Consider the following 8,854-nt stretch of genomic DNA (forward strand, 5'->3'; position numbering starts at 1 on the left):
GTGACTATCATAAATAAATAAAAAATTAAAAAAAATAAAAAAAGAGTTGATAAAATAAGAAACTAGTTGATAAAGATAAAAAGGAAAAGAGAAAAAAAATTCAAACCAAAAGACTAAAGAATCATAAGAAAAAATTTCAAATTCTATATACTATTTTCTCCTATTACAAGAGTTTTCCAGTTCTGGGTGATCTGTAAATTTGGTATTAGCCTGATGTTCCTGTTGGTCTCCTGGGGAGGGGCCTCTTGCACTGATTCTCAGGTGTCTGCCTGGGCAAAGTTGCACCATCTCTTGCCAGGGGGCTGCGGCAGGGTAAGGTGCTTTGGGTTGCTCTATGTGGCTTTCATTTCCTGAAGGCTTTCCACACTGCCTTGGATGAAGAAAAAATTAAAATAACAATGGTGGAACCTCAATCTCCAGCCTAGAGTTGAAAGATCGTGGCCTCCACTCTCCACTGCACCCTCAGGGATAAGCAGGCAATCACTTTTGTGTGTGCCAAACTGCAGACTCCTAGATTGCACAGCCACACCAGTCCTCTTTGGGGAAGGAGGTGGGTCTCATTGTGGTTCTACCACTTTCTGGGCCCGTGTTCTTAGAGTGATCACTGAATCATGCACACAGCCCTGCTGTTTCTTCTGGGGACAGGAGGGTATTGCTGCATTTCTATCACTTGCTGGGCCCCTGCTTGGACAGCAGTTGACCGATGGTGCCACAGTTTGTGGTTTATGGCAACAGAAAGCTGAGAGCCCTCCCCTGGCTCACTGATGGTAGCCAGCTTCTCTGCTCCAATGCTTAGGAACTGGGCTGCACTCAGGTATCCCTGCTCTTTCTCTGACCCCAGGGATCCTGAGACCACATTGTCCCACTTAGGATTTTGCCCTGCTTTTCAACCTGAGCACCTTTCAGGCAGAGTGCTGTCCCTCCACAGAGCAGACTTCTGAAAGTTCTAATTTTGTACTTGCTGCTATATCACCTCCCCTAGCTGCTTTAACAGTCTCCCTCCTCCGCCACCCCCCGCAGTTTACCTTCTGATATATCCACTCACCTCTACCTATCTGCACCTTCCACCTTGCACAAAGTGGTCACTTTTCTATTTGTAGAATTGCCTCAACCCTTTTCTTAGATCTCAGGTCGAATTGACAGGTGTTTAGAGTGATTTGATAGCTAGCTAGCTGAATTCAAGGGACCAGATGAAATGAGGTCCTCTACTCTTCCATCATCTTCTCTCCTAGAAATGCAACAGATTTCTGCATGTTGATTATATATCCTGCAACTTTGCTGAATTCTTATATCAGTTAGCACTCTTTTTGGTGGAATCTTTTAGGTTTTCTACACAGAGTACCATGTCACCTCCAAATAGTGATAGTTTGACTTCTTCCTGGTCAATTTGAATGCCTTTTAATTATTTTTGTTGTCTGATTGCTGAGGCTAAGATTTCCAGTATTGTGTTAAATAGGCATGGTGAGGGTGGACATTTCTGTCTTGTTCCTGACCTTAGGGGAAAGGATCTCCATTTGTCCACACTGATGATGATATTAACTATTTGTCTTTCATATGTGACCCCTATGATCTTGAACTATGTTCCATCCATCCCTACTTTCTTGAGAGTGTTTTTAAAAATATTTTATTTATTTATTTATTTATTTATTTATTTATTTATTTGAGACACACACAGAGAGGCAGATACATAGGCAGAGGGAGAAGCATACTCCCTGCAGAGAGTCCGATGTGGGACTTGATCCCGGGCCCCTGGAATCACACTCTGAACCAAAGGCAGGTGCTCAATCACTGAGCCACCCAGGTGCCCTGTTGAGAATTTTTATCAGGAATGGATCCTGTGCTTTATCAAATGCCTTTTCTGTAGCTATTGAGAGGATCATATCATTCATATCTTTTCTTTTATTAACATGGTGTATCCTACTGATTAATTTGTGAACATTGAACCACTCTTGCAGCCCAGGAATAAATCTCAGTTGATCATGGTGAGCAATTCTTTTAATGTACTGGTGAAAATGATAATGAAAATTTTTGCATCCATGTGCACCAGGAATATTTGGGTGCAATTTTTTTTTTAAAGTAGGGTATTTGTTTGGTTTAGGAATCAAGGCAATGCTAGCTTCATAGAATGAGGCTGGAAGTTTTCCTTCCATTTATACTTTTTGGAACAGTTTGGAAAGAATAGGTATTGACTCTTTTTTAAATGTTTGGTAGAATTCCCTTTGGAAATCAACAGGCCAGGATTTTGTTCATTGCAAATTTTTTGATTACTGTTTCAATTTTTTTGCTTGTTGTGGGTCTTTTTTCTATTTCTTATTTTTTCACTTTTAGTAGTTTGCAAGTTTCTAGGAATTTGTCCATTTCTTCCAGATTTTGCAGTTTGCTGCAGTGCAATTTTTCATAGTTTTTTATTGTAATTGTATTTCTGAGCTATTAGTTGTGATCTCTCATCTTTCATTTGTAACTTTATCTATTTGGATCGTTTCTCCTTTCTTTTTGCTAAGTCTCTCTAAGGGTTTATCAATTTTATTAATTCTTTTGAAGGACCAGTCTTTAGTTTTGTTGATATGCTCTAATGTTTTGCTTTCCTTTCTTTTTTTTTCTATGTCATTTATTTCTGCCATAATCGTTATTATTTCCCTTCTTCTGCTTTCACTAGCCTATCATTACTGTCTCTTTTGTAGCTCTTTTAGGCATAAATTTAGGTTGTGTCTTTGAGGCTTTTCATGCTTCTTGAGGTAGGCCTGTAGTAGAATATATTCCCTCTTAGAACTGTCTTTGTTGCATCCCAAAGGTTTGGTTACCAGTTTTCATTTTCATTTGCTTCCATGAAATTTTTTATTTGCTCTCTATTTCCTGCTTAACCCATTCATTACTTAATAGGATGTTCTTTAACCTCTATATATTTGTGGTCTTTCCAAATTTTTTCTTGTGGTTGACTTCAAGTTTCATAGTGTTGTGGTCTGAAAATATGCTTCATATGATCTCAATACTTTTGTACTTGTTGAGGGCTCATTTTGATCAGGTACATTATCTACTGTGGAGAATGTCTCATCTGCATTTGAGAAGAATGTGTATTCTATTGCTTTAGGATGAAATGTTCTGAATATATCTATTAAGTTCATCTGGCCCAGTGTATCACTCAAACCCAGGGTTTCCTTGTTGGTTTTCTTTCTTTATTTTCTTCTTTTTTAAAGAAAGTATCTGGAAGGGGGCAAGGGGGTAGAGGAATAGCGTCCTCACTCACCTGGTCCCACAAACTTACCTCGATAACCTTCAAAACATCCTGAACACCTATGAATTCGACCTGAGATTTAAAGAGAGAACAGGTGAAATGATACAGAGAAAAGTTTCTGCTTTTAACAAGTCAGGAAGATGAAAAAAAAAAAGTGGGGGAGGGTAACTGAGTAGCCAGGCTAAAGCAGAGCAGTGAAAGCATCCTGGGCAGGAAAGCTCAACCACTGCAAAGCGGGAACTTTAAAAATCCTCACCAGAGTTTTCCCTGATGGAAAAATGCTTAGTAGGGAAATCAGGGAAAATCTCAGGAGGGGTAGTGAAGCCTCAAGATTCCAGGAGTCACCTCAAGAGGAGGGGTGCCCTGGGGAAATATCACAGAAAACTGCGGTCCATTATTGGTAAAGGGCTGGAGGGCCACAAACTCTCTGGGGCATTTGGAAGAAGCCAGTCAGTTAGGTGGGCCACCTCTGGGTGGAGGTGGCTGTCCTCCATTCCCTTTGGGAGAGGTGGTCCCCAGGAGCACTAGTCTAGTGGCACAGGGCCCTGGATCCCAGTGTGCCAAAGCAGACAAAGCCAGTGATCCTGCATTCCCCTGGGACTGGCAGAAGCAGGGAGGGCACAGGACAGTGAGAACTCTCTGTCCCTGGGCACCCTGCAAGCTGTGCAGATCAGTGCACCTGCCCTTGCTCCGGGAGCATCTAGGGCAGCGTGGATGGGGAGACTGCGGTTAGTTACTCACAGGGAGCTGCCTCCAGAGCTGGAATTCTGGCCGCCACCATTGTTGTTTTTCTTCCTTGTTTCACCTTGTGTCTGGGAGAGGTGGGGCCTCCAGGGAACACAGGCCTCACAGGAGAAAGAGCTCACACTGAGCTGGCACCTGGCAGGGGGCAGGGCAGCTCTCACCAGCACAGACACCTGAGAATCTGCACAGCGGACCCTCTCCCAGAAGATCAGCTGGAAGAACAAGGGAAGAGCAAGTTTATTGACCAGGCAGCGCTGGAAAGCTCCAGGACCAAGGGAAAATTGAGGGAAAATAGTATGTAGAACTAGAGGGTCCCCCTTTTCTTTTTTTCCCCTCTCCTTTCCCATTATGACTCATTTTTATATCAGACTAAAACTTTCCAATATTTTTTTCTTTCCCACATTGGCTAGAGTATTTTACCAGTTCTTCATTTTTAAGTTTTTTTTTTCCTTTTGACTTTCATATCTCTACATTTACATGTCTTAGATATATTTTTCACTTCTGGATTCCCTTCAATGTATTCAATTTAATCTTGGTAGATATATGAAATATAGGTTGTTTTTTTTTCTGCCTTGTTTTGTTCTACAATGGTGGAAGTTAGTACCTTCTAAAACATGACCAGCATGCACCCGAACCAAGTGGAATGCTTTCTGGTTTATTCTGTGAGATGATATTCTTTCTTCCTCCCCATTCTGCCCCTTTCTTTTATCTTGTTTATGTTTTTGTGGTCAGTATTTGGGCTTTATATAAGTATTGTTGATTTATGTAAATTTGGGATTGAGCATCTTCTAACATACAGAAGAAAATATACTCAGAGCCAAGAGTATCACCCTCTAGGACCCCTCACGTAGACTATGTTTTCTCTCCACTACCACTTCCTCACCACCACCATCCTCCACCCCCACTTTTTTCCTCTTTTCTTTACCTTTTTCTGTTTTCTCCTCCTTTGTGATTTTTGGCCTTTTAATTTTACTACTTTGTTTTAAATTTTGTTTTTCATTTTAGTGGTTCTTTTGTTTTATTTTGTTCTGTTCTTTTTCTTTTATTTTCTGGTCTCTGACCTCTTCAGAATCATCTAGGGTGTATTTTACTTAGGTTGTGGTTGATATTCTTGACTCAGCCCACTCATACAGCCACTCTGCACTGGACAAAATGAGCAGAAGGAAGAATTCACTTCAAAAGAAAGAATCAGAAACAGTACTCTCTGCCACAGAGTTATAGAATTTGGATTTCAATACAATGTCAGAAAGTCAATTCAGAAGCACAATTATAAAGCTACTGGTGGCTCTGAAAAAAAGCATGAAGGACTCTATAGACTTTATTACTGCAGAATTGAGATCTAATCAGGCCGAAATAAAAAATCAATTAAAAGAGATGCAATCCAAACTGGAAGTCCTAACTGCTAGGGTTAGTGAGGTGGAAGAGAGAGTGAGTGAAATAGAAGACAACATGATGGTAAGGAAAAAAGTTGAGGAAAAAAGAGAAAAACAATTAAGAGCCCATGAGGAAAGGCTTGGGGAAAAAAATGATAGTTTGAGAAGGAGGAATATACATATAATTGGGATTCCAGAAGAGGCTGAGAGAAAGAGCACCACAAAGTATATTGGAACAAATCATAGCTGAGAACTTCCCTAATCTGGTGAAGGAAACAGGCATTCAGATCCGGGAGATAGGATGACCCCCCAAATCAATGCAAACTGTTCAACACCCCAACATGTAATAGTGAAACTTGCAAATCCCAAAGATAAAGAGAAAATCATTAAAGCAGCAAGAAACAAGCGATCCCTAACTTATTTGGGGAGAAATATTAGATTATCAGCAGACCTCTCCACAGAGACCTGGCAGGCCAGAAAGGGCTGGCAGGATATATTCAGGGTCCTAAATGAGAAGAACATGCAGCCAAGAATACATTACCCAGCAAGGGTCTCATCCAGAATAGAAGGAGAGATAAAGAGCTTCCAAGATAGGCAGAAACTGAAAAAATATGTGACCACCAAACCAGCTCTGCAAGACATATTGAGGGGGACCCTGTAAAAGAAAGAGGCAGCCCAAAGAAATAATCCACAAAAACAGGGACTGAATAGGAACGATGACACTAAATTCATTTCTTTCAATAGTAACTCTGAACGTGAATGGGCTAAATGATGTCATCAAAAGATGCAGGGTTTTGGACTGAATAAAAAAAGCAAGACTCATCTATATGCTGTCTACAAGAGACTCATTTTAAAATTAAGGACACATCCATCCTGAAAACGAAGAGGTAGAGAACCATTTACTTCCCAAATGGTCATCCAAAGAAAGCAGGGGTAGCAATCCTCATATCAGGTACATTAAAGTTTATCCCAAAGACTGTAGTAAAAGATGAAGAGGGACACTATATCATACTTAAAGGGTCTATCCATCAAGAAGACCTAAAAATTATGAATATTTATGCCCCTAATGTGGGAGTTGCCAAGTATATCAATCAATTAATAAGTAAAGTAAAGAGGCACTTAGATAACAATACACTAGTAGTAGGAGACTTCAACATGGCACTTTCAGCGAATGATAGATTTTCTAAGCAGAACATCACCAAAAAAGCAAGGGCCTTAAATGATACACTGGACCAGATGGATTTCACAGATATTTACAGAACTTTCCATCCAAACACAACTGAATACATATTCTTCTCAAGTGTGCATGGAACTTTCTCCAGAATAGACCACATACTGGGTCACAAATCAGGTCTCAACTGATACCAAAAGATTGGGATTGTCCTCTGTATATTTTCAGACCACAATTTTTTGAAACTAGAACTCAATCACCAGAATAAATTTAGAAGAAACTCAAACACAAGGAGGTTAAAGAGCATCCTACTGAAAGATGAATGGGTCAACCAGAATATTAGAGGGACGCCTGTGTGGCTCAGTGATAGAACATCTGCCCTTGGCTCAGGGCATGATCCTGGGGTTCAGGATCGAGTCCCACATCAGGCTTCTTGCAGGGAGTCTACTTCTCTCTCTTCCTGTGTCTCTGCCTCTCTTTCTATGTCTTTCATTAATAAATAAATAAAATCTTTAGAAAAACCCTTGGGGAATTAGAGAAGACTTAAAAAGATTCATGGAAACTAATGAAATGAATACAACCATTCAAAATCTTTGAGATACAGCAAAAGCAGTTCTAAAAGGGAAATACATTGCAATACAAGCCTCCCTCAAAAAACTTTAAAAAACTCAAATACACAAGCTAAGCTCACACCTAAAGGAATTGGAGAAAGAACAGGAAGTAAAACTTACGCCAAGCAGAAGAAGAGACATAATAAAGATTCGAGAAGAACTCAATGAAATAGAGACCAGAAGAGCTGTAGAACAGATAAACAAAACCAGGAGTTGATTCTTTGAAAGAATTAATAACATAGCTACATCTCTAGCCAGCCTTAAAAAGAAAAGAAAAAAGACTCAAATTAATAAATCATGAAAGAGGAGAGATCACAACAAATACCAAGGAAGTACAGATGTTTTTAAAAACGTATTATGAGCAGCTATATGTCAAAAAATTAGGCAATCTAAAAGAAATGGGTGCATATCTGGAAAACCACAAATTACCAAAACTGGAATAGGGAGAAATAAAACCTGATCAGGCCAATTACCAGCGAGGAGACTGAAGCAGTCATCAAAAACTTCCCAAGAAACAAAAATCCAGGTCCAGATGGCTTCCCAGGGGGTTTCTATCAAACATTTAAGGAGGAAATAATACAAAAAAAGGAAAACATACGTATTCTACTAAAGCTGTTCTGAAGGATAGAAAGGGATGGAATACTTCCAAACTCGTTTTATGAGGCCAGCATCACCTTAATTCCAAAATCAGACAACAACCCCACCAAAAAGGAAAATTGTAGACCAATATCCCTGACAAACACAGATGCAAAAATTCTCAACAAGATACTAGCCAATAGGCTCCAACAGTATATTAAGATTATTCACCATAACCAAGTGGGATTTACCTCTGGGATGCAAGGCTGGTTCAACACTAGTAAAACAATCAATGTAATAGTTCACATCAGCAAGAGAAAAAACAAGAAGCATAGTATCCTTTCAATAGATGCAGAGAAAGCATTTGACAAAATACAGCATCCATTCCTGATCAAAACTCCTCAGAGTGTAGGGATAGAGGGAACATTCCTCAGAATCTTAAAAGCCATCTACAAAATCCCACAGCAAATATCCTTCTCAATGGGGAAATACTGGGAGCCTTTCCCCTAAGATCAGGAACATGACAGGGATGTCCACTCTCACCACTGCTATTTAACATAGTACTAGAAGTCCTAGCCTCAGCAATCAGACAACAAAAAGAAATAAAAGGCATTCAAATTGGCAAAGAAGAAGTCAAACTCTCCTCCTTCTCAGATGATGTAATACTGTACATAGAAAACCCAAAAAGCCTCCACCCCAAGATTGCTGGAACTCATACAACAATTCGGCAGTGTGGCAGGATACAAAATCAATGCCCAGAGATCAGTGGCATTTCTATACACTAACAATGAGACTGAAGGAAGAGAAATGAAGGAGTCAATCCCAATTACAATTGCACCCCAAGCATAAGATACCTATGAATAAACCTAACCAAAGAGGTAAAGGATCTATACCCTAAACCCTACAGAACACTTCTGCAAGAAATTGAGGAAGACGCAAAGAGAGGGAAAAACATTCCATGCTCATGGATTGGAAGAATTAATATTGTGAAAATGTCAATGCTACCCTGGGCAATGTACACATTAAATGGAATCCCTACCAAAATACCATAGACTTTCTTCAGATAATGGGAACAAATCATCTTAAGATTTGTTTGGAATCAGAATATTCCCCGAATAGCCAGGAGAATATTGAAAAAAACAAATTA

This window comes from Vulpes lagopus, chromosome 11 (assembly GCF_018345385.1).
Source record: "Vulpes lagopus strain Blue_001 chromosome 11, ASM1834538v1, whole genome shotgun sequence".
Taxonomy (NCBI): Eukaryota; Metazoa; Chordata; class Mammalia; order Carnivora; family Canidae; genus Vulpes; species Vulpes lagopus.